This window comes from Carassius auratus, unplaced genomic scaffold, assembly GCF_003368295.1.
Source record: "Carassius auratus strain Wakin unplaced genomic scaffold, ASM336829v1 scaf_tig00214902, whole genome shotgun sequence".
Taxonomy (NCBI): domain Eukaryota; kingdom Metazoa; phylum Chordata; class Actinopteri; order Cypriniformes; family Cyprinidae; genus Carassius; species Carassius auratus.
Genome location: NW_020527851.1, coordinates 127,770 through 155,717, shown reverse-complemented (window position 1 = coordinate 155,717; position 27,948 = coordinate 127,770). Strand labels below are relative to the sequence as shown.

Here is a 27,948-nt window from a genome sequence, read left to right as displayed (position 1 = left end):
CTACAGAAAGTTGTTCAATGCCTTTGGCGCTTTAATAGCACTTTTATCAAAATCACTTAATCAAATATTCTTGCACTTCAAATTCAGTTTAATACTGCAGTCTATGCCAAAGGTCAAAAACTAGCTTCACACAGATACTTCTGTAATAGCTACAGTACCGTCCACCTCACCCGAGAGCAGAGGGTGGAACAGGAAGGCAATTGAAGGCAAACACAAAGGCATTTCTAACATTAACCCTCCTGTCCTGCTCGATCTTGACCTGTTGTTTTATTGGTACAAGCAGTGAGGCACATGTTTTACAGCCCAAGGTTTTGAGCTCAAACACCAAGCCATTTGCTGCCCAGTTTACCCTCAAGTAGCGTGCTAAACTCCACCACACTACCTGAGCTGAGTGCCAGCAGGACGCGGCGAAATACTTAACTAGCCCGCAGCACAATGTCTTTGGTGGCATCATCTAAATCTTGTGCTCCATTGTGCCCATTTTATAGCATCCCCATAGTTACTTCAAACTTGTAGTAGTCAAAACATTTGAGATGGCGCTTGTGCTTTGCAAAGGCCTTGAGCTGACACAGTGGTTCAGCGGGTCCTGGCTGGGTCTCTTCACAAGCAGGATACATCGGACCCAGTCCGCTACAAGTCAAGTCAAGTCACCTTTATTAATATAGCGCTTTAAACAAAATACATTGTGTCAAAGCAACTGAACTACATTCATTAGAAAAACAGTGTGTCAATCATGCAAAATGATAGTTAAAGGCAGTTCATCATTGAATTCAATGATGTCATCTCTGTTCAGTTAAATAGTGTCTGTGCATTTATTTGCAATCAAGTCAACGATATCGCTGTAGACAAAGTGACCCCAACTAAGCAAGCCAGAAGCGACAGCGGCAAGGAACCGAAACTCCATCAGTGACAGAATGGAGAAAAAAACCTTGGGAGAAACCAGGCTCAGTTGGGGGGCCAGTTCTCCTCTGACCAGACGAAACCAGTAGTTCAATTCCAGACTGCAGCAAAGTCAGATTGTGCAGAAGAATCATCCGTTTCCTGTGGTCTTGTACTGGTGGTCCTCTGAGACAAAGTCTTTACTGGGGATCTGTATCTGGGGCTCTAATTGTTCTGGTTTCCGCTGTGTTTCAGGGCAATAGAGGTCCTTTCTAGGTGCTGATCCACCATCTGGTCTGGAGACGTACTGGACTGCAGTGACCCTCTGACCTGGATACAGACTGGATCTGGTGGCTACGGTGACCTCGAATAAGAGAGAAACAGACAAATATTAGCGTATCTGCCATTCTTCAGTACATAGGGTGTAATGTGAAGTGTTCCTGGTTCCGGTTTACCCAATTAATGCAGCCTAAAAATCCTTTAACGGATTTGGATATTAAAAGCATATTAGTATGTTATGTGTAAGCCAGGTTAAAGAGATGGGTCTTTAATCTAGATTTAAACTGCAAGAGTCTGCCTCCCGAACAATGTTAGGTAGGTTATTCCAGAGTTTAGGCACCAAATAGGAAAAGGATCTTCCGCCCACAGTTGATTTTGATATTCTAGGTATTATCAAATTGCCTGAGTTTTGAGAACGTAGCGGACATAGAGGATTATAATGTAAAAGGAGCTCATTCAAATACTGAGGTGCTAAACCATTCAGGGCTTTATAAGTAATAAGCAATATTTTAAAATTTATACGATGTTTGATAAGGAACCAGTGCAGTGTTGACAGGACCGGGCTAATATGGTCATGCTTCCTGGTTCTAGTAAGAACTCTCGCTGCTGCATTTTGGACTAGCTGTAGTTTGTTTACTAAGCGTGCAGAACAACCATCCAATAAAGCATTACAATAATCTAACTTTGAGGTCATAAATGCATGGATTAACATTTCTGCATTTGACATTGAGAGCATAGGCCGTAATTTAGATATATTTTGAGATGGAAAAATGCTGTTTTACAAATGCTAGAAACGTGGCTTTCTAAGGAAAGATTGCGATCAAATAGCACACCTAGGTTCCTACCTGATGACGAAGAATTGACAGAGCAACCATCAAGTCTTAAGCACTATTCGGACGGGACTAGTTTTCTAAACTACGTTTGAGTTTCGATTCTTACCACCTGACGTCTGTGATTTTCATGTACCAATTCGGACGGGACTAGTATCTCTGTGTTTATTACAGAGGTGGGAGGGTCGGGCGTCACTGAGATCACGTGCTCTGAATGCGTGCATTGCATTCATTCAGAAAGATTGCCTTAGTATCATTACACAATAAATACTAAATGGCTAATATAGCAAAATCATGTTAATGTGTGGTTCCTTTAGTTTAACTTGTTTTCCCTTTTTTTATTAAATGTAATTAAAAAATTATGTAACTGAGTACATAAATGAACGTGAGTAATCTTACCTGATGCTGATATTACAATAGCCGGTATTAACAGTTTATGCGATCTTGCTCTTGATTTGATTATTTGTATTATTTTTTATTATTCTTTATTTGCCGCTAAGCAAATATATGCAAATATATAAAACATCCCCGCGGTAAGAGCATCTACGGTAATTCACGTTGGCCAAAACACGCAAGGAAACGCGTTGTGAAATAAAATATCACCGGCAATCACAGACTTTCGCATTCGGACGGGATTAGTTTTCTCAGAGGATCACTGAGTTTGCTGAAAAATGGTAGGTAATTTGCTCTGGAATTATCACAGAGGTTGTATGAGAAAAACACAGACGTGGAAGATTCGGACGGGATTAAAATCACCAAGTACGTCTGTGAAACGCAGATTTCTCTAACGACCCCCTGTCAAACTAGTCCCGTCCGAATAGGGCTTTAGACAGTGTTCTAGTTTATAACAAGCAGAGTTTTAAGTCCTATAATTAACACCTCTGTTTTTTCATAATTTAGCAGTAAGAAATTACTCATCATCCAGTTTTTTTATATCGACTATGCATTCCATTAGTTTTTCAAATTGGTGTGTTTTACCGGGCCGTGAAGAAATATAGAGCTGAGTATCATCAGCATAACAGTGAAAGCTAACACCATGTTTCCTGATGATATCTCCCAAGGGTAAAATATAAAGCGTGAAGAGTAGCGGCCCTAGTACTGAGCCTTGAGGTACTCCATACTGCACTTGTGATCGATATGATATATCTTCATTCACTGCTAAGAACTGATGGCGGTCATATAAGTACGATTTAAACTATGCTAATGCACTTCCATTAATGCCAACAAAGTGTTAAAGTCTATGCAAAAGAATGTTGTAGTCAATTGTGTCAAACGCAGCACTAAGATCCAATAAAACTAATAGAGAAATACACCCACGATCAGATGATAAGAGCAGATCATTTGTAACTCTAAGGAGAGCAGTCTCAGTTTATACGTTCTAAATCCTGACTGGAAATCCTCACATATACCATTTTTCTCTAAGAAGGAATATAATTGTGAGGATACCACCTTTTCTAGTATCTTGGACAGAAAAGGGAGATTCGAGATTGGTCTATAATTAACTAGTTCTTTGGGGTCAAGTTGTGGTTTTTAGATGAGAGGCTTAATAACAGCCAGTTTGAAGGTTTTGGGGACATATCCTAATGACAATGAGGAATTAATAATAGTCAGAAGAGGATCTATGACTTCTGGAAGCAACTCTTTTAGGAGCTTAGATGGTATAGGGTCTAACATACATGTTGTTGGTTTAGATGATTTAACACGTTTATACAATTCTTCCTGTCCTATAGTAGAGAATGAGTGGAACTGTTCCTCAGGGGGTCTATAGTGCACTGTCTGATGCAATACTGTAGCTGACGGCTGAATGGTTGCAATTTTATATCTAATAGTATAGATTTTAGAAGGAAAGTAGTTCATAAAGCCATTACTGCTGTGGTGTTGGGAAATGTCAACACTTGTTGAGGCTTTATTTTTCGATAATTTAGCTATGTATTGAATTAATACCTGGGGTTCTGTTTGTTTTCTTCTAAAAGAGAAGAAAAGTAATCGGATCTAGATGTTTTTAATGCTTTTCTGTAGGATAGGTTACTTTCTCCCCAAAAAATACAAAATACCTCTAGTTTTGTTTTCCTCCAGCTGTGCTCCGTTTTTCGGGCTGCTCTCTTTAGGGTGCGAGTATGCTCATTATACCATGGTGTCAAACTGTTTCCTTAAGCGTAGAGGGGCAACTGTATTTAAAGTGCTAGAAAAGAGAGAGTCCATAGTTTCTGTTACATCATCAAGTTGGTCTGAGGTTTTGGATATGCTAAGAAATTTGGATACATCAGGAAGATAACTTAAAAAGCAGTCTTTTGTGGTAGAAGTGATGGTTCTTCCATACTTGTAACAAGAAGTAGAATTTACAATTTTGGCTATATGAAGTTTGCACAAAACTAAATAATGATCTAAATAAAAAACTAAATAATGATATCATCACTTGGTAGCATAATTTCAACACTATCAACATCAATTCCATGTGACAGTATTAAATCTAGAGTATGATTTCGACAATGAGTAGGTCCTGAACTTGTTAGACTTGTTGTCTAACCCCAATAGAACCATGGCTAACAGTCAGATTCAGCCATATAGACGGTTTCAACGGCAACAATATAAACAAACGTTACTGCGCGTGCCCATATTGTGGACCTAACTTAGACTTCCAAATAGAATCAATAACAACAGCCAAGTCCCTCTAGAGTAGATATTTTTTGATAACAAACAAAATATGTTTGCTGCGTGGATCAGGCGGACTTAATGAATATGCAAATTCATTCTTTGCCAGCAGGAGATGTTTTAAAGCATAGACATAAAGCGTGAGAAATAGAGGTTTCCCCAGTAACAGCTGTAAACAAAGCAGAGCTACGCTCACACGCTGCTTTATCAGGCATATAACATGCAAGTCTTCCTTCAGAAATACAGCGATATAAAAACACCTGTGCCTCGCTTTGGTATTTAAACATAGAAATGTAAGGAATTATTATTAATAGAAGTGCAGTACGTAACGTTACTCATGTTTATTCAACAAAACCTTTTTGAAAATAGATCAGTTTTAAAATTGTCTAAAATAAAGTCTCCAAAAATAAATAAATGTATGGGAAACACATCCCGCAGCACAACCACCTGAGCCCAACTTCAGTCTACTCATCACCTTAACTTTAACTGCGTTTTTAGAAGGCAAGGCACTACAGCCAACAGACCGGAATTTAACTTAGGTCCAGGCGCGTGCGCCCGATGAAACCGTCTATATTTATGATCCAGAATAAGATCCAGAGGCTGAAATTTAACAAGAGCAGCATCCGCAACGACGTCTCTATGTGGTATGTATTGAAACTGTATATATTTGCTTAGCGGTTTTGGAAAATGACTAAGTTCCACTTTATGTCGTCTTTTTTTTTTTTTTTAAGGTGTACATGTGGAAAGTGCAGTTTGATGACAACATCGCATGTTGTTTACTTGATAGCTAAGTTAACAACACAGAGATATTTGAAGCAGTTTTACTCCAACACACGATTGTGACCCTTTTTCGCTGGGACTGCATTATCCTTAAGAAATAAACGATACGCAAATCCGGCGTCAAACTGGGCCTTGTTTGTAAAACAAGCATCTTCGAAATGCAGGGAACAAACAAAAACATTTGCACAACTCCGTTGATGCTCTGTAAAAATAAACTGGTCCAATGGTCCCTTAATGCTGTTTTTTTTTTTTGGTAATCTGTGCAGGGTTGTCTTGCCCTGGCAACCAAAAACACACTTCTTTTGTGACAATTCGGTCTCTCGCTCTGATCAGTGAATGTCTCTGATCTACGGGAGCGCGCGCTCTTCCGGCAGAAGTGCCCTTAGGACCCATATAAGGAAATTCCGCTCCATCTAACATCACACAGACCCATACTCGAAAAAAACTTTCCGAAACTTGTGACAAACCGGAAGAGTCCTTCAAACTCCTTCAAACATACAACTTAATTTTTGAAACTTTGTCCATGTTTAGCATGGGAATCCAACTCTTTAACAGTGTAAAAAACTCAGTATGCATGAAATAGCATTTCACTCCCCCTTTAATGTAGTTTCACAACAAGGTTCGGGAGGAGCACGTCAGATACTTAGCCTAATTAGCACAGGTGGAGCCACTTAAGATAATCAACCTTAGGGTATAAATACAGCTGAATTAGCCAACCTGTCTCCATTGACGGTTTATCAGCATCCTGGTTCGCTCTGTCTGCCATCTTTTCACAGACCCAATTTTCCTTTCACCGAGGAGATCCATACCGAGAATTTTTCAGATCTGCTACTTTTGCTGATACCCATGATCTTTAAACACGGCCGCTGAGCACCATCAAACGTCATCGCGACAGCTGCTCTTCTCGCCAAGCCACACGTCTTGGCCAATAGACTGTGCAAAGCCCGAGCTCGCCTCGCTTGACACCACGATTGATCCGATCAAGATCAGGCTCTCCTCGAGCGCTGGAATCACACCTCAGTTCTTACCCGCCACGGCTCAGCCTGTCACCGCGGCTTTTCCGGCCGAGGCGCAGTTTGAGCCTGCCTCCTCTAGCGGCGCAGACCGAGCGTCGTAATCAATAAATGTTCAGGTGAAGACGCTAAATACAGGTTCGCGGCTAGAAAGTAGTGCGGGAGCTGCGTGGAGTTCGATCACATACGTATACGGGAATTTCAGATCCGATTTGAGCCTCAGATGCGTTCTAATATTTGAACTTCTGCAACAAGACCGTATGTAAATGCCCAACCGAATGAGATGTATTCTAATCAAGTTTATCGGTGCGAGGTCAGAATTACCAATATTTTGTTAACTTTAACATTATTCTTCAAACACAATTTATGTAAAATGGTGGTATATAATAATTATGGGAGAAATAATTATTAAACCATTATTTACTTGACTAGCCTCAAAAAAAAAAAAAAAAAAAACCTGTTTTATTTTTGGGGTCATCTGATTTGCGACGATGTATTCATACTAGAGGTGGGCATAGATAAATTTTTTTAATCTAGATTAATCTCACTGTGATCTTGAAATTAATCTAGATTAAAATGGCTCATTCGAATTCTGCCGACGGCATTCAGAATATGTGTGTTACCCAAATAAAATTGACAAACAGTAAGTCTTTGAGAAGGGGTTTATCAACCTAGATGGTGCATTAGAAATGTACATCTCCTGTTTCCAAAATGCATCACAAACTGCTTGAAAAAGCTGTAAACTAATTCCACATTGCACAAGCGTGGACGCGGTGAAGGTTGTACCAGTGGGCCCTGTTTGAAATCGTCTAATTTGTATGTTCGTTTATTACTGCAGCAGTGTCTGCTCCCGCAGGACCCTGTTTTCTGTATCTCCTCACTGCCACAGCAGTGTCTGCTCCCGCAGGAGCCTATTTCTGTATCTCCTCACCAAAAAACAAATAATAATAATTTCATCAATCAATGGGTCGCGGTTCTCTTCTGGCAAAAGTCGACATCACCTCCGCTTCAAAGTTATGCCTATTCATCCTATGTGGTGGTGATAGTATTATGTATCTATTATAGTCAAGACAATATTAGACTCATACTCCTATTATTGTATTTTATTATCATTGTTAGGCGGCCTACTATAATTCAGCTACCAAACTGCTCCGTTATTCCATTTCACGCTTGCCCGTGCTTGCAAGGATGATTCGAGCCTGTAGGCGGTGAAGAAGTCTCAATCCACAAACAGACGTACATCGTCTGCCGATACAAGGTATTTCATTGCACTTTAACAAGTAATCTGGTATGCGCAATATTTTAAACAAGCCTCACTAACTAAGTTAAATGCCACAGTTATGTTAGAATTTATCTCATTCTTTTGTTTCTGTGTTGTTGTGTCGGTCTCAATATGAGACGCATGGTCCGGAGCGCGTACGACCAATGCATCAGTTTCAACTAAACTTTACTCCAAATATATTTACCTGTTTTGAATACTATATTTAACATGTTTGTTTACATCCATATTAGGGTTTAATCGTTGAACTTTAAATGAAATCCTCTGTTGTTTCACCATTGACCGATTTACAGATCATTTAGATAGATAACTTCCGTGTGCAGATGCGGCAAATTTTTCACAAGACAAGCAAGATGACAGTAGTACCCGATTACATGAACTAGCTGTTTTAAATATAATAATTTTATATCTAACATCAGTTTATCAGTGCATCTGACAAGATGATGATTGACAATGGCCATATCGCTGATTCATGGCACTCATCTGGGGTACACTGGCACAGGAAATTCTATTTATTTTTTGTACACCTAATTTTTCAAATACAATGACTGCACCAAGATTTTCTGACTTGATATCGGAAGCAGCTCATTGGATTTGTTAAACAATTATGCAGTAATCCTCATAGCGTCTACTCTTTAGAAAACCAAATTGTTCTTAGTATTGAACCCCTGTCAGGCACTGCAAGAGTGCTCCCGGTTGATCCAAAAAAAAAAAAAACCCTTCCTTCACTGTCTGGCCAAATACTGGCCTTACAACTTTACCTTTCTGTCTTACATTCGGAGAGGCTTTCCCGTTTGATGTCGTGAGTATTTACCTCCCATCAGACGTCGGTGAGTGTCTCCCATCTAGACCACATTACTTTTTCCTTTCTACAGTCGGCGAGGCTTACCCATTCGACGCCGTGAGTATTGAGCTCCCATCGGACGCCGGTGAGAGCCTCCTGGCAACACAACTTTACCCTTTTCCTTTCTACGGTCAGCGAGGCTTACCCGTTCGGTGCCTTGAGTATTGAGCTCCCATCGGACATCGGCGAGAGTCTCACGGCCACCTAACTTTTTGTTCCTGTTTGACGGTTGACAGTACTCGCTGTACGATGACAAGAGTCTCCACCTCCCACCAAACTCTGTCCAAATCTTTTCCCCCCGCCTGGTGAGGCTTACCCGTTCGATGTTCTGAGTCCTGATCTCCCATCGGATGCTGCGAGAGTGTTTTCCCCTACCCGCTCCCCGGCCGGCAAGGCTTACCCGTCTGATGTCGTTGAGTATTGTGCTCGTGTCAGATGTCGGCGAGAGTGCTCCCGGTCGGGTTTTCTTTTCTTGCTGCCCACAAACAGGTCTTATCCATCTGATGCCGTGAGTATTGATCTCCCGTCAGGTGTTGCAAGAGTCCTCTTTGTCGACGGCCCAAGGCCTGTTTATCTGCTCAACTGAGAGGACCTACACGTCCGTCGTCCTGAGTCTTGATCTCCAGTCGGAGGCTTCATGGGTCCTCTCGGTCAGTTATCTGCCCTGGTTGCCCACTGACTAGCAGGGGCTCATCAGCCAGTAGGGCCCGTACGCCAACACTGTGACCTATTCCAGTCGAGGCAACTCTTGCCCTCCTGGTCGGGCTATCCAATCACGTTGCTCCTCCGCTATCGGCCGGTAGGGCTCATCCGTTCCAATGCAGTGAGGTGCTCCGGTTGTGCAACGGCTCGAGCCCTCCCGACCGGGCGCCCCAAATCACGTAGTCCGATACAAGCAGCCGGTAGGGCCTATCTCTCCAAATAGGTAAAGTTGCTCCCACTGGAGTACAAAGGCTCTTCCGACCTGCCAACCAGCTGATTTCTAAATATCAACCCCCGCCAGATCTCAACGCTATTGTGGGGGGGGGGGTTCTTAGTCTGGCGGCTGTCCTTTCCGCTATTGCTTTTTGGGGGGTACTCTAGGTTCGGGCCATTCCCGAGCTCGGAGCCCCTTCCCCGGACAGCACGCCAAATATGCATTATAATACTTCAGCTAATTATATGTAAGTGTAAACTCGTGAAATGTAGTTTCATAACAGGTTCGGGAGGAGCACGTCAGATACTTAGCCTAATTAGCACAGGTGGAGCAACTTAAGATAATCAACCTTAGGGTATAAATACAGCTGAATTAGCCTACCTGTCTCCTTTGACGGTTTATCAGCATCCCCCCTCCACCCCGTCTCCTCCACTAGAGTTCATTTTACACTTTTACATATATGGGGGGGTACTCTAGGTTCGGGCCATTCCCGAGCTCGGAGCCCCTTCCCGGACAGCACGCCAAATATGCATTATAATACTTCAGCTAATTATATGTAAGTGTGAACTCGTGAAATTTTATTTTTAGTGATCTCCGACTGGTGAAGTCGAACATCATTAGCGCCAGAATGGATAACAATCTTACTGTATTTACGTTTAGCATTAGCCAGCACTTTTAAATTTGCCAAGATGTCAGATGCTCTGGCTCCCGGTAAACATTTGACTATGGTGGCTGGTGTCTCTATATTCACGTTCCGTACAATAGAATCACCAATAACTAGAGCACTTTCATCAGGTTTCTCAGTGGGTGCATCACTGAGTGGGGAGAACCTGTTTAATTTTTAGTCTTAGTATAAGTCTTAGTGCTACAAAGACAGGCAGAAGGTTGATGACATCTTGCACACCGTTCTCAATCTCAGTGACGCAAACATACTTAAACCGGCCCTCCCATGTTACCCGGTGTCCCTCCAAGTGGCTGCAGAGGATCTGGGCATATGCCATGTTATGCTCTTTCCATACACGAGGGCCGCACAGGTCGCTGTACTACCGCCAAGTCAGGGTGGAGTTGTATACCTTCATTCGCTCCGAACGGTACACGTAAAACCAGGTGAAGAGCACCAGAGCTGAAATCCACACAGGGATCAGCTTGACCACACTGCTATGCCGCAAAGAGCGCAGCACTGCCGAGGGCGACACACTAAAACTTGCCCACCGTTGCAGCAGGACAGACGGCACACAAACACACACTTTTACAATCATTTTTGTCAGTTCCAGGGCAAAGAACCACTGCACTAGCTGCACCAGCTGCACCAGCAATACGACTGCTAAAGCCAGCGATAACACTGGCAAAGAAAAGAAGAAAAGCTGTGCGCATAAGCTCCAATGCAGTGGACTCTTGCAACAGCGTGAAAGACAGTTCACACCAGATGAAGCACACCAGGTAGGGCAGCAGCACACAGTAGGTGACACGTGCACCACCTACTGTGGCCATTAGTAATGTCCGATTCGCGAACGAATCGTTCAATTTAACCGGTTCTTCTTAGTGAACCGGTTGAACCAGTTCACCAAATCAAACTGAATTGTTTGAAATGGTTTGCGTCTCCAATAAGCATTAATCCACAAATTACTTAAGCTGTTGACTTTTTTAACGTGACTGACACTCCCTCGAAATCAGAATAAACCAATATCCCAGAGTAATTCAGGTACTCAAACAGTACACTGACTGAACTGCTGTGAAGAGAGAACTGAAGATGAACACCAAGCAGAGCCAGATGATGAATGAACACACCCACTGCTGGAGCAGTTCTCGCTCTCATGTCAAGAACCGGTTGCAAAAGTTTTCGGATCACCAGTACACTGAACCGAAAACCGTTTCTTTTGGACGCGCCCGATTAGAGAACCGATGAACTGATGATACTGTGCATTTAGACCATGAAGATCGTTCTCGAGTCAAGAACCGGTTGCAACGGTTTTCAGATCATCAGTACACTGAACTAAAAACCGTTTCTTTCGGACGCATCCGACTGACTCACAGCGCATCTGAACCATTCTGGTTCTTTTGGTGATTGATTCTGAACTGATTCTGTGCTAATGTTATGAGCGCAGGTAAACCGAGGGCTTGAATGAAGGGGCAATCTGGCGAAACGTAAGTTAATTTAATAATGGAAGCAATGGATTAAGTATAGTAAGTGGATCGTGGTTTCTGCACTGATGACACCTAATTTATTTACTTTATATATTCAAGACTTAAATCATTGTATGCACATTGCAGTTACTGTGTTGTTGCAAAACTTTATATATTTGACTTTATATATTTGAATGTTTGATAGACTTGACGCCATTATTTCATCGCCAATGACGTCATTACCTCGAGCGTAAAAGAATGGGTGAACCATTTTTTTTCAACCAGTTTATTGAATCGAACCGTCCGAAAGAACCGGTTTGCGGAAAAGAATCAAACTTCCCATCACTAGTGGCTATATGAGTACACAGGTAGATGAGGTAGAAATACAAAAAACAATGCACGCCCACATGCAGTACCAAACATTCACAAAGGTGCATGCTGAATCAAGCGCCACCAACAATACAACCCATCCAGCCTCCCAGCAACTGATTCATGGATGCAGAAATGGTGGAGGCAACCTGGAAGAGCAGAGTAAATCTGGCATGCTGCTGTTCTGCTGGTCGCAGGCTTAAGTAGCTGCTTACAATGAAAAAGATTGCATCCGTAGTTCTATACATGGCAACCAGGACTTGTCTTCCACAGGAAATTAAAGAATGAGGAAAAAGTGCAGAAAAGAGGAAGTAGAGCTATGCCTCAAGGTGGTTCCAGTTGAAGTTGGACTCCCCGGCTCAAAATGAGACAACATAGCTGTCAGTGCTCTAAAATTCTCCCATGCCTTGCTGTTCTGGAAGATTCGGAGCGTACAGATTACCACTGACACGAAGGAGAGGTAGAATACAAAGAGGGGAATGACGAGGACAAATAACTCTAAGGTTAGGTTGGAAATGATGAATAAGAAGATGAGGGCATTAGCTGCATTTCCACTGTCGGGCCAGTGCGAGCCAAGGCTTAAAACGGGCCGGGGCCAGGTCACTAAAACATGCCTCTCGGGAACAACGTCACACAACCCCAGCATTTCACCAACAAAGAGAAGTTATCAGAAAACTTTTGCGATCACAAAACGAACACGATAAAAGCGGCCGTTTATTTGCATGCTTTGTTAAATATTCAAATTCAAAAGCATCGATGTTTTACTATAGAATAAATGATACACTGATCATAATGAATTCATTTAACAGGACTCAAAATTAATCACACAAAAATAAATGTATTTCTATTTTATTTATTTATTTTTAACGCTTATGAAAATAACCTGCTTATTCAATCGAGTCTGTTTCTCTTTATTTGTAGCCACAGTATAAATGATAATATCTTTATTTTTTATAAAAGCTCCCAAACAAATTATTATTATATTTTTATGATAGGAAATGTGGAGATAATATAAGTTACTAAATAAATACAAGATTGTGATAGAGAATAAGAAGCTGACGCCTGATTTCTCCAAGCGGTCATATTTACAATGCTTACTATATTTTTAAAATATTTCTGCCTTTTATGGTGATTATAATCCACATCGGATTGGATCGCATAATTTCAAACACTCGCTGCTGACTGAAAGTGAGTTTTGAGCTCAACTTATTTAAAAAAGTTTTTAATGCTGTTAGCTTTCTGAAATGATCCACAGCGCAGACTCTCTATTTTTATAAAAGCTCCCAAACAAAAATCATTATTATATTTTGATTATATATGCTACGTGGAGCTAAACTCTCGAGACAAGATTTATGACAGAAAAAGTTAATATGTTACTAAATAAATTCACTATTGTGATAGAGAATAAGAAGCTGACATCTGATTTCTCCTGGTTGCATTTACCATGTTTACTATAGTAACGTTTATGTTTAGCGTGCACATCTTTTCTACTAAAGTTTTTTTTTTTACTTTTACATCCCTTATAAATATTTCTGCCTTGTTTAGTGATTATAATCTACATCGGATCAAGTTATTTCAAACACTCGCTGCTGACTAAGAGTGAGTTTTGAGCTCAACTTATTTTAAAAACTCTTTAATACTGGTGTTAAAGCTGTTATCTTTCTGAAATAATCTGCAGCGCTGAGCTCTCCAGAGACGGAGAAACTCCGCCTTTTTTCATAACACCTCCTCTAGCCCCAGCTGGCCCGCTTTGGCCCAAAGTTTCGTCGGGCCAAAAAACCCTGGCCGTTGGACCCGAGGAAGCCCCAACGAGGCACGATCAAGCCCTGGAAGTGACAGTGGAAACGTGACTGGCCCTGTCACGCACTAGCACGCCCGGTTTAAGCTCGACAGTGGAAACGCGGCTATTGATGTGATTGCACATGATGCCCAGTCAATCAACACCTTTTTCACCTCCATCACTGCATGAAGGGGAAACTTCAACACCTGTAGGTATGAAGAAAATTATTTGTTTAGCCAAAATTCCTTTTTAGTACAGTATAATATTGGATAGGTCTCAAAAACATAGTGAGCTGCTTAACTAAATAGTAGTGATATGAATTGTCAGAAATATTAAGAATATTTTATCATTAAAGCGATAATACACCAAAAAATATCATTATCATTTTTTATTATTAAAAATATAATATCATTATTGTGCCAAGCCCATAAGATTTCCTGTACATCCTAAAAACATAAATTACTTATAATATTCTCTCACAATATTTCTCATCCATTGAAAATCAACACAACCAAAATGTTTCATTTCTTCACACAGGAGGTCCGCATGGGGCTGGTTTTCATGCAACAAGAAAGCAGGTTTTAGCTTCTGAGGATGTATTTTATGTTTGTTTTTTTATGAGCGCTGATCTGTCATCCAATCTATAATCACTATGTGAATTAAAAGGCTAAATTAAATCTGTTCGTCATATATACCGATCGACAGAAGACTCTGATTAAACCACTCAATTTATATGGATTTGGAATTACATAAGGGTGTGTAAATGATTATTGAGAACTCTAAATATCATGTACAGTACATGTGGCCTGCTTTTAAGTAACATGTACAAAAATAAAATACATAAATAAGACTCTTCATTCAAATTTCTTTTCCATGTTGTACTTTAATATATGATCACTACTGTTTTGGTAGCGAACCCTTATTTGTATGGAAATGCTCTAACACTGATTATGTTGAACATGCCAAATGTGATTGTGGGGCAGACATGGAATAACATTTAGTGTGAATGACTGTATAATTAAAGATGCATAATTTCATCCAATAAATAAGTGTGTTATATTCTGTGTTCTTATCCGTGTATCGGCACATTAGCCAACATCCTGAGTGTAATCATCTCCTATTGTCTATGAAGAGCATCTAACATCAATAACTTAAAAGATTCCACTTTGGTTAGGATACCATTCATGTGGACAGCTGGCCATGTAGGCAGTACACAATGAGTCATCTCGCCAAGTTTTCACATGCATAGATTTAAGCAGAAATTTAATAATACCTTCTGATGCAAAGGGAGTTCATCTGGGTTCTTTACTGGTCCTTCATCATCATCATCATCATCACCACCTGTAACCCCTTCCATGGCAGGAGTTGGGGAAATACCCTCAGCATATTGTTTAGAATTCTCAACAAACTCTTCTACACCTACATAATCAGCCTCTTCCCGAGAACAGACACACAAATGCAGGACATTACATGCATATTACCACATGTAATAAAAGTCTAAATACATTAGACTCTAAAAGAAAGATAACATAATGCATTCACCATCTCTTGTGACCAAACTCTCCAAAACTTTTCTTTGTTTCTGTGTTGGGGTTGTAAGTGGGCTGTTGGGAGCACCATCTAGAGGAGGAGGAGGAGGACACAATCATGTTAAATGTTCTGGAGAAATTTACAGTTGACCCTGTTGATTTACATATAAAATTATAACAGCAGGGTGGGTACAACACAAGTGTAATGACAGAAGCACTATTCTTTCAACATAGTCCAAACTTGTTGATCAAAACAAAAGATTCCTGATGTTTCATCTGTCTTGTTGAGCTGGCTCACATTTTCCACAAGTTCAGCAGCAGTGATGCTTTTCTTCCTCTCTGGATTGAGTTTCCAGTACATGAGCAGAGCTGCTTTCCTTACACTGCACTGAAAACAAGATTCACATGCCAGAGAACACACCTCCTCTCTGTTCTCAGCTGTGATGCCTGGCACAAACAGACACACAAATTTAATTGAATCCATTATAAATTCATGCTAAATGTAAGTATAGAAAAAGGGATGTCATATGTTTATATTCTAGATATCATAAAGTTTCTGCTTTACCTCTTCTTTAATGCCAGCGATGCTGTAGCAGTTTCACTGTGTGTGGTAGAAGATCTGAAATAATGACTTATGACACCAGCATGGGAGTATGTGACATATGAGCTGTGCATGATCCAACAGAGAGTGAATCTGTACCCTGTAGAGGAAAAGATAATTGTCCTGGAAAAGCTGTGTGGGAATTGCTGGCTGCATTCAGTTGGGATCGACCAGTCTGTGAGGAGTGATGTGGGGGTGGAGTCAATGTTGAAGGAGAGGAGCTAGACATTGAAGAAGGGGACATTGGATGGATGGTGTGCTCAGATGCAGAGAAAGCTGTGGGGACAGGTAATGTTGGGAGTGAAAGTGGAGTTTCAAGAAGAGAGTCATCCACTTCTAAACCAAAAACAAAAAGACACAACAATTTTAAGAAGTGCTTTTTCATTGCTGTATTTTTTTGACTGCATCAGTTTCTTTTTTCTCTTTCTTTTATATATTTTTTTTTCTGAAATCCTACTTCTTCCTAGCTAATCTTGCTGCCATAAAGATATAATGAAGTAACGTAATGAATATATATATATATATATATATATATATATATATATATATATATATATATATATATATATATATATATATACTTAAAATACACTATAAAACTTAAATGAAGTTGCATTTTATTAATATTACTAATTTATTTGTCATTCATTTAAAAATTACTATATTTAAGACCCAAAAGGATGTTTTATTACATGAAAAACTAATTCCCACCTTTAATTTAAAAGTACACTATGGTAACTATAAATTCTGAAAGATTCTTAAGGAGATCCCGTATCAATTTATTATGATTTTATGATAGTTGAAATAACTACAACTGAAATTCATGAAAGCCAATGTTACCATGGTAAATGTTTTGCAAACAGTGAATTTTTAACCACTCAGAGATGCAAAAAATGCTGAGCTGTCATTCTGTCATTGCTCACTCGTGTCACCTTCACTAACTTACTGACCGGCAGAACAGAAAATGAAGTTACACTCAAACAAACACTGATCAACAATCACGGAGGAGCATACAGAAACACTTCCGATCACTTCCAGATGCTTAAACTGTTCATTTTTCTGTACACGCTCTTTGCATAAATAAAACTACAGTCTTCAATCACCAACTGCAACAACATTTCTTTTGCCTTTTTTTTTTACCTGTGCTTGTTTATCACTCCATCAGGAGTATGACAGAGCCTCCTTTAGTGTATTCTGACGCCAGACACAACACTAGTAAGTTATGAGCACACAGCGGACTGAGCAGAGGCCGTCCAGATGATGCTTACTAAATAAAACCCTCCCCCACTGACTGACTGGACCAGAATATTGACTTGCAGCAGCAGAAAGTTCCTGCTGCTGGCTGGATTTTCAAAATAAAATAAAATAAAATAAATTATTTTGCCAAATTTTAAGACCCACAAGCTCAGGAAAACTGAAAACTGATCAAGTAAAGTCAAATGCTAAGCAAATATGAATAATTCATTAATGGATTTACATTTACATTACATTTATTCATTTAGCAGAAGCTTTTATCCAAAGTGACTTAAAGATGACGACAGTGGAAGCAATCAAAAACAACAAAACGAGCAATGATATATAAGTGCTATAACAAGTCTCAGTTAGGTTAACACAGTACACATAGCATGGGATTATAAATAATATAATAAAATACTAATATAATAAAAATAATAAATAATAATATGATAAAAAAAGAATAAAGAATAAAAAAGAATAGAGCAAGCTAGTGTTAGAGGTCTTTACACACATACACATACAATTGCATAATAAATGAAAAGAAAATGAAATCAAATAAAATACAAAAAGATTAGAAAGGTAGTTTGATTTTTTTTTTTTTTAAGAATAGAATTAGAATAATGAGTGTTAAAGTTAGAGGGTCAAATAAAGATGGAAGAGATGTGTTTTAAGCCATTTCTTGAAGATGGATTTTAAATGAGATAGATAGGAAATAAGTGAAATGAACCTCTAAGGAAATAGATTGAACGCAAACCTCAGTAAATTCCTCTTTATATCATTCCAAAATCATATATCATTCAACTTCTTAGCCATTTCACTTTAAATATGATGGCATGCACCAGTCACTTTGTGCAGCATTGGTCTGCCCACTACCTTATTCAGCATGGAACTGATGGCTTTCTACCACCTCATCAGTCAGTTTAAATAAAAAACCTGCTCTTGAGCCCTTGTCACTTTAATCAGACTGAATAAGCTTTTTTTGCACTAAAAATCTTTTAATCTGCACTGTTTGTTCACTTCTCTAGTTTGCACTCTATCTGCCATGTGCCTTGCGCTGCTTTATTTAATGTTATTTGTATTTTTTATGTCTTTTTTACATGCATTTATTGTATAGTTGTATCTTATATTTTATATTTGATCTAGATTTTTAGGCTCTACTGTTAGTGCTATCTGTATTCACCAAGCGTCAGAGAGTAATGCCATTTCAATTCTCTGTATGTATGTACTGTACATGTGGAAGAATTGATAATAAAGTAGACTTGACTTGACTTACATTCTAAATCATAAATCTAAAGGGAAAAATTATGAGTTTTATTATTGGTTTAGTTTGACTGATACAATTAATTTGATAACAGTCGTCTGCGTAAATGGTCATCCTTTCACCTCTGTGGACAACATTGTGATTGGTCTCTTACTAAACCCTTATTTCAGGTCATGGGTAACCAGAGTTAAAAGCATATAGGGTTTGTGTTATTAGAGGCAGCACTGTTTCAAATGTGAATGAAATAAAAGTGATTTCACATTTATAGTGCTTCTGGTCTCTGAAGATAAAATATTAATACAGCTGCTGCTACAAGTCAAGTCACATTTATTTCTATAGCACTTCAAACAATACCAATTATGTCAAAGCAGCTTCACAGAGATAAACAGAAATCCACAGAAGCCCTTGTGGAAACTGTGAAGCTAGGAAGCTATGGGGACCGTTCAGATTCTGCTGTATACAGTAGTGCCAATTTGTTCTCTTCCAATGGTGTCAGTCATTATGTTCATGTTGATAAATTACAGTTAAGTGTCTTTTAGACCACAAGCAAACCAGAAGGGGACAGTGGCAAGAAACCCAAACTCCATCAGGTTACACAAATGGAGAACATTTTTTGTTAGAACCCAGCCTCATTCGGGGGACCAGTTCTCCCATGGCCTAAATGAATAACATGGAGTGTATTGAGTAAAGAACATCACACCGGCATTAAATGGGAAAAAGAAGAGTTGTAGTCTGTCCAGCAGATAGGAAAACAGGTAGAGCTGTTCTTATCAAGGTGATACAATTTTGTGTTGCAAAAATGAGTAAATCCTCCTGAAAGTTATAAAATGTTTCAGTGCAAGTTCAACAGATAATCAGATGCTCGACAGATAAGTACAGTATGTTATTTTTTGCCATTTTCTTGACCATTAAAAGTGTTACATAGCCCATGGAATCATTCTCAGGTGCACTTCTGACAACAATGGAAACACTTGGGAGATAACTGTCAGGAGATTTATTTATTTGCACAAAGTGGACAGTGGGGTACAAGAGGAATAACAAATATTAAAATATAGCAAAAATAACATAGAGCTAATAAATAAATAAATAAATAAAAATTCACCCAAACTTAACACTCTTGGGGACCTGTAGGGGATTTTGTAGAGACAAATTGATCAACACTCCCCAATTTAAGGATCTCGTAGAAAGATAGATATGACAATTTGCAAAGAGAGGTCAGATCTGTATATTTTAAGTCATGGAGGAAATATTATGTACTGAAATTTTTAAATATTGCAAGTTTATTGAATTTAATCGATTCTTCAGTCCTTCATTTTAAAAAAGCTGGATAATTTACTTTTTTTTTTTTACAGATAATAATGACATATATTTCTGTTTTTATTAAGTACGTTTATGTTTAATATAGTTTGCTATCTTTCCATTAATCATATTAGTGATAATTAATTATTTATTTATTTATTTTTATTCGATCAGAGGGGGTGTACCAAAATGTCTCTAAAACTGATAAAATGTGTAATTTTAACATAATAAACTGAAAAGTCAATAATTTAGTATAACAGGCTTTTAAAAGAGCTTCAATATAATTGAAAATTTTAACGGAAAAGATTTTGTTCCATTACATGAATAAACATTTTTATTTGCTTGATTTCAATTGAATAGACCAGTTAACCACCAGGTGCTTTAAAAACCATTGCACAAAAACACAAAGTCAGCTGCAAAATAATTCCATAAATTTGCTTAATGTTCTCATATACATACAAGACATTTGTCATTATTTTTCTTCCTTAATAAGAAGATTATATTGTCCTTTTTTATCTATAAATAAATGTCTGCATTCCCAGGAAACATATATATATGTGTGTGTGTGTGTGTGTGTGTGTGTGTGTGTGTGTGTGTGTGTGTGTGTGTGCGTGTGCGTGTGCGTGTGTGTGTGTGTGTGTGTGTGTGTGTGTGTATGTGTGTGTTATGATATTCAGGGACAGGAGATTGGAATAACAGGAGAACATGGTTTATTAAGGCACAAGCAGAAGACCAGGTGAACAGTGAGGATATGGTGTTGGAGGTTGGAGAGATTAATGGATCCGCTGGTGTCAAGACGCTGGAGGTAGAGGACACACACATGCACACGATGGAGATTGGGAGATTGGGAGACACCGGAGATCGCTGGAGAGAGGTAAGCAGAGTAATAGGTTAGTCCTTAGAGTAAGCAGGCAGGTATAGACCTTGTTGCAAACGAGACCGGACGGTGCGTGTATGTAGTTTTATGGGAGTTGGTTGATTGCAGGTGGATGAGGAGCAGGTGGGAGTGATTAGTATTCAGGTGAGGGAGTGCACTGTGATTGGTTGGTGTTGGAGCCTGGCATGTCTGTTACAGTACCCCCCTCCCTATGGCCTACTCCTGAGGGCCGAGGACCCCAACGACGTGGTGGATGTCCTCTTCCTCGTGGAGCCGGTCTTTCAGGGTGATTGGAGTGGAAGGTGTCTAGTAGGTTCGGATCCAGGATGTCGTTGCATGGAACCCATGAGCGTTCCTCTGGAGCGTATCCTTCCCAGTCCACTAGATACTCAAGTTGTCCACCATGACACCGGGAGTCCAGGATGTCGTGAACCTTGTAGGCAGATCCATCGTCAAGGAGGAGAGGCAGAGGGGCTTCGGCTATACCAGGCTCTGTAGAGAGGGAGACAGAGGGATGGTAAGGTTTAAGGAGTGAGACATGGAATGTGGGGTGGATTCAATACTCAGGTGGCAGGTGGAGTTTGAATGTCCCGGATGGTGGAGGGATTGGAGGAGGTCAAAGTCTCAGTTGACCAGGTGATGGGACTGAAGATTACCTCATCAGGAAGTATGGATTCGGGTTCCTCCAGGTTTTCTTCAGGAATGTGACACCAGGGCAGAGCGTCAGCTTTGATATTCTTGACCCCTGGTCGGTATGAGATGGAGAAATTGAAATGAGTGAAGAATAGATCCCAGCGGGCCTGCCTGGGGTTTAGCCTCTTGGCCATGTGTAGGTATTCTAGATTTTTATGATCCGTAAGGACTAGGAATGGGTGTTTAGCTCTCTCCAACCAATGCCTCCACTCCTCCAGCGCCAACTTGATGGCTAGTATCCTCGGTTGCCGATGTCGTAGTTGACCTCAGCCGGGTTGAGCTTGAGGGAAAAGAAGGTACATGGATGGAGGCGGCTGGAATTCCCCTGCTGCTGGGAAAGGACCGCTCCTACTCCTGTGGTGGAGGCGACGACTTCAACAATGAAGGGTCTATTGGGATCAGGATGGACTAGGAGAGGAGCGGTTGTGAAAGCCTCCTTAAGAGTGTGGAATGCCTCCGTGTTGGCTGGGGTCCTGGACAGAGACTTGGGCTTGTTGCGGAGAAGACTGGTGAGTGGGTTGGTGATGGAGGTGTAACCTTAGATGAATCGGCAGTAGAAGTTGGCAAAGCCGGAGTTCCGTCGCTGGAGTTCCTTGACTGTGGTTGGAGTGGGCCAGTTCTTGATTGCGTCCACCTTCCACTTGTCCATCCGGATGCCACTGCTGTCGAAGTATTATCCAAGGAACTGCACTAAGGGCTGATGGAAGGAGCATTTCTCATATTTGAGGTATAGCTGGAGCCCTCAGGAATTGCAGGACCTCCGCAACGTGGCGACGATGTTCCACTAAGCTCCGGGAGTAGATGAGGATGTCATCAATGTAGACGAGAACGAACTTGTGGAGGAACTCCCAGAGCACCTTGTGAATGAAGCCTTGGAATTCATAGTGGAATTCAAGGTATTCATAATGGCCAGTAGGGGTGATAAAAGCTGTCTTCCACTTGTCCCCCTCACGTATCCGGATGAGGTTGTACGCGCTGTAGAGGTCCAACTTGGTGAAGACAGTGGCACCACGGAGATGTTTCAGGTAAGCAGGGATGAGAGGAAGGAGATAACGGAACTTAACAGTGATATTGTTCTGTGCATGGTAATCATTGCAGGGCCACAAGCTTCCGTCATTTTTGTCCACGAAGAAGAAGCTGGAAGCAGCAGGGGAGGTAGATGGATGGATGTAACCTTACGCCAGTGCCTCCTTGATGTAGTCCTCCATGGCCTTCTCTTCCGGGATGGAAAGGGGATAGATCCTTCCTTTGGGCACTGGCTCACCCAGAAGCAGATCGATGGCACAGTCCCATGGCCGGTGTGGAGGCAGCTTGGAGGCCCATTTGGGGCAGAAGACGTCACTGAAGGGGGCGTAACAGGGTGGTATGTTGATGGATTGTTTTTCTACAGGGTTCTCGATGGAGGTGGTATAGATGGGTAGAGGTTCTGGGAGAGGATTGGATGGAACAGGGACTCCAAAGAGACAGCCCTGGAAACAGATTCACCCCACTTCTGGACTTCACCGGTTATCCAAGAGATTACAGGGTTATGCTGCTCTAACCATGGATAACGTCAGTGATGGATTCCTCCAGAACCAGCAGATGGATCTCGTCCATGTGAAGTAGTCCAGTTAGGAGGGTGAGCGGACCGACACTGTGACGAATACATCTTCTACTCAATGGTTTACCAGCTATTGAATGGACCTGGTAGGCTGACGGCATTGCCGTGGTAGTGAGGTTGAGCTGGTAGCAGAGGGCGCCAGAGATGAAGTTGCCGGCTGACCCAGAAACTGGAAGAGAGATGTCAATGGCAGTAAGTGTCACTATAGTGGTGAGTGGTTTCATTTGATACTTCGAAGGGAGAATGGCACTCACCATGGGACGAGGAGGATGGACGGGGTATATGGAGATGATATGCCCCGGAGATGCACAGTAGAGGCAGAGATTCTGGGTCAGCCATCTTTGCCGTTCTGCAGCAGTGAGGAAGCGGCGGTGTTGTTACCGGAAGTGTTCGCAGGTGATGGGGATGCCGGAAGAGTAGTTAGGGTGCGACGCAAAGCTTTAATGAGGTCTAGGAAGGGGTCCATGAGGCTCATGCTTGTGCCGATCAGTCTTGGTCCGGTCTTCTGTTATGGTAATCAGGGAAAGGAGACTGGAATAACAGGAGAACACGGTTTATTAAGGCACAAGCAGAGGAGCAGGTAGTGAACAGTGAGGTTATGGTGTTGGAGGTTGTAGAGATGAATGGATCCATTGGTGATGAACACAAGACAGTGGAGGTAGAGGACACACACACGCACACGATGGAGACTGGGAGACACTGAAGATCGCTGTAGAGAGGTCAGCAGAGTAATGGGTTAGTCCTTAGAGTAAGCAAGCAGGTATAGACCTTGTTGCAAACGAGACCGGATGGTGACTGGGTGTGTTTGTGTGGTTTTTATGGGAGTGGGTTGATTGCAGGTGGATGAGGAGAAGGTGGGAGTGATTAGTATTCAGGTGAGGGAGTGCGCTGTGATAGGTTTGGAGTTTGGAGTTTTTGGTGTTGGAGCCTGGTGTGTCTGTTACAATATATATATATATATAATAATTATATAGTAAAATCGTCAAAATAATGAACACAAATTTATTTTGGTTTAATTTTTATTATTTTTTTTTTTTATTTTATTGTAAAAGAAAACATACATGTAGGCAAAATTTTACATTTGCTGACCACACTATAAACTCAATCATTTACAAGAGCACATAATGGCCCTAGCTTAAAGGGGGGGTGAAATGCTATTTCATGCATACTGAGTTTTTTACACTGTTAAAGAGCATTGGATTCCCATGCTAAACATGGACAAAGTTTCAAAAATTAAGTTGTACGTTTGAAGGAGTATTTTTGGAACAAAAATACTCCTTCCGGTTTGTCACAAGTTTCGGAAAGTTTTTTCGAGTATGGGTCTGTGTGACGTTAGATGGAGCGGAATTTCCTTATATGGGTCCTAAGGGCACTTCTCCCGGAAGAGCGCGCGCTCCCGTAGAGCAGAGCAATTCAGTGATCAGAGCGAGAGCGAAATGTCACAAAAGAAGTGTGTTTTTGGTTGCCAGGGCAAGACAGCCCTGCACAGATAAAAAAAAAAAAAACAGCATTAAGGGACCAGTGGATGGAGTTTATTTTTACAGAGCATCAACGGAGTTTTGCAAGTGTTTTTGTTTGTTCCCTGCATTTCGAAGATGCTTGTTTTACAAACAAGGCACAGTTTGACGCCGGATTTGCATATCATTTCTTAAGGATAATGCAGCCCCAACGAAAAAGGGTCACGATCGTGTGTTGAAACCGCAGGCGGTGAGTAAAACTGCTTCAAATATCTCTGTGTTGTTAACTTAGCTATTGGCGCGTAAGCACATCAAGTAAACAACATGTTGGCATCAAACTGCACTTTCCACATGTACACCTTAAAAAAAAAAAAAAAAGACGACATAAAGTGGAACTTAGTCATTTTCCAAAACCGCTAAGGAAATATATACAGTTTCAATACATACCACGTAGAGACGTCCTGCTGTAGTCGTTGCTGCCGCTGCTCTTGTTCAATTTCAGCCTCGGGATCTGATTCTGGATCATAAATATATGGCTGAATCTGACTGTTAGCCATGGTTTGTTTTGGATGATGGTTTTTCCCTCATGGTAATCTAACAGCTTCCACACGGTCTCAGCGCAAAAGCCTACTCGCGCTCGTGATTCTTTAGCTCCGCCCCCACACGTCACGCCCCCAGCCGCTATAGGTACTCAAGATTAACAGGATATTGAGTGAAAACGAGCATTTCACCCCCCCCCCCCCCCCCCCCCCCTTAAAATGTTTATAATTGTAAATACATAAAACTGCTTTATAATAGAAAGCAAAAATGCACCAGAATCCATACTTTTTAAATTGATCTGATTTCATCACAACAACCAAACAGGGAAAGGAGTTAAACATCTCAAACTGAGGGCTATTTGTGAGTGTAGTGTTTAGTATGTTAGTGTGTTTATTTACATGTCAGCTGTTTTTTTCAGCTGATGAGGAATGTGCACTGTAACCATGGTAACAGAGCTTGTTGCATTACTGAACAGACAATCCAGAGCAGTTCTTCTCTTATATGATTTCTTACCCTTCTGAGATGGCATGATGATCAGAAAATTGGGGTTTCTGTAGTTTCATGAAACTATGATTCATGGTCAAGCATTATGTGTTCAAGTTAAGCGATGTAGATGTATGTCTCATTCGAGTTGGATTTTTTTTTACCAGGGTTTAACTGAACAGAAGGTTCACACACACACACACACACATTTGTTTTTGTGAAAAGTGGGGACATCCCATAGGCGTGATGGTTTTTATATTGTGCAAACCATATTTTCTATTGCCCTACACCAACCCTACACCTAACTTTAGCCCTTACAGGAAACTATGCACCTTTTTACTTTCTCAAAAAAATAAACTCATTCTGTATGATTTATAAACCTTTTGAAAAATGGGGACATGGGTAATGTCCTCATAAGTCACCCTTTCCTTGTAATACCTGTGTCATACCCATGTCATTATACAAATTTGTGTCCTGATAAAAACATGCACACTTTACAAGCTTTGTTTAGTAATACAGCTTATCAATCACCTTTATTTATATAGTGCTTTAAACAAAATACATTGCGCCAAAGCACTGAACAACATTCATTTGGAAAACAGTGTCTCAATAATGCAAAATGATAGTTAAAGGCAGTTCATCATTGAATTCAGTTATGTCATTTCTGTTCAGTTGAAATAGTGTCTGTTTTTATTTGCAATCAAGTCAATGATAGCGCTGTAGATGAAGTGACCCAAACTAAGCAAGCCAGAGGCGACAGCGGCAAGGAACCGAAACTCCATCGGTGACAGAATGGAGAAAAAAACCTTGGGAGAAACCAGGCTCAGTTGGGGGGTCAGTTCTCCTCTGACCAGACGAAAACCAGTAGTTCAATTCCAGGCTGCAGCAAAGTCAGATTGTGCGAGAATCAGCAGGTTTAAGATAATGAGCTTGTTATGCATTTCACACAAGTGAGAATGAGAGCGTCCACGTATATGGTTTCACATGTAGGCCTATGTTTGTTTGTTTTTTTCCCACCACAACTTTAATCATATATGATGAAAAATTTCATGTGACATTTTTTCACAAATTTGACCATTTTTATTTACTTAAATTATTACTTTTTTTAAAGCAGATGCATGTAGTCTCTCAATTAATATGATTTTAAAAATCTGCATGGATATAAATAAATAAGTCATGCTCTTTAATGACTTTTAGACCCTTTTAGTGACACCCCCATTTTTTTACAAGATGTGAAATCATTTAAAATATCGAAGTATCAAAAAGTTAAAGAAGTTTAAATTTACTGTTAATAAAATGCACTGTATATAAGTAATGGTGATGAAGAGTTTATTTCTATGTGTATTAACCAAACTGTGTTTTTAAAATACATAGTATGAGTGCTAAAACATTTTAGCATCAGAAATATACTTACCTAAACCACTAATATAATTCAATATTTATGCAGTAACAATAACATAATTTTGAACTTAAAAAAAGAGTATATCTGAGACTATAAACTAGACAAATACTCAGAAATAATATGATCATTTAATTGAACATATTGTGTTTCACCTGTCTTTCACCCATTTGCAAGATTTCAGTTTTTGCCAGAATAGAAAATATGTTTTTGAAGATAAATTTTTTTTCTTGTCAAGCTTTCATTATTTTATCCTCCAATAAAATGAAGGAAGTGAAAATACAAAAATCCAGAGAGGCAGTGCCTGTATATTGTGTTAATCATGCATGCTGTAATTTTTTTACTGTGTTTTACTGCACTCCAACATACGTTAACAAGGAGGGACTGAGAGGCAAGCAGACAAGGAAATCTAGGTCAGAATGATGGTACTTTAGTGATGTTTTCGAGGTTGATTTTCCACTTCACTCAGCACAGACCCACTGTCAACCCCCACACTCCTCGCTCCCCCTTACATGGCAGTGGTTGGTGGTGCTTTGCCTGCACTATAACTATTTCATTAATTCATGCTGAAACCACATTTTCCTCTCTCCCTACTTGTATGAATTCTTCCCTGAATTAATCAGTTGGGAACTTATTTGAAAAACCAGTATCGAAAAGAACTGTGTATTATTGTAAGTTGTCTCTTATAATAAATGTGTTTATTTATTTGTTTGTTTGTTTAAGAACATTTATTGAATAACTATAACACACACACACACACACTATTAATACTATAAATAAATAAATTAGAAATGTTTATACTAGACTTCAATTTTATTTCACATTTTTTACTTGATTTTATGTATTTTTGTTTTTCATTATTATTATTATTATTATTATTATTATTATTATTATTATTATTATTATGAATATTACTGAAAAACAACATATCCACATCACAATACACAACATTTATAGAGCTTACAATTTAAGATAAAACAATTAACATAAAATAATTAAATACAGCACTATTATGTTTATAGTGAGGCTTTGCTGAGGAGTTTTGGACGTTCTTCACTGTGGGCGTGGAGGTGATCGGTGAAATTACACATACACATCGTACTATAACTAAGGCTTAGTTTATGAATATTACTTATGTAAAGCTAACTTTTGTTAATACATTCCAATTCTTATTTATATAAAATATACTGTTGACGCTGCATCGTTCCGTTCCAATAGCGGAAGTGTT

General features: G+C 40.0%; 1 pseudogene; it reads right to left on the bottom strand.

Annotated features, from left to right (window-relative positions):
* Window positions 1-126: 126 nt before the first annotated feature.
* On the bottom strand, window positions 127-15,758 carry LOC113093166 (wolframin-like; annotated as a pseudogene).
* Between the last annotated feature and the right edge of the window lie 12,190 nt (window positions 15,759-27,948).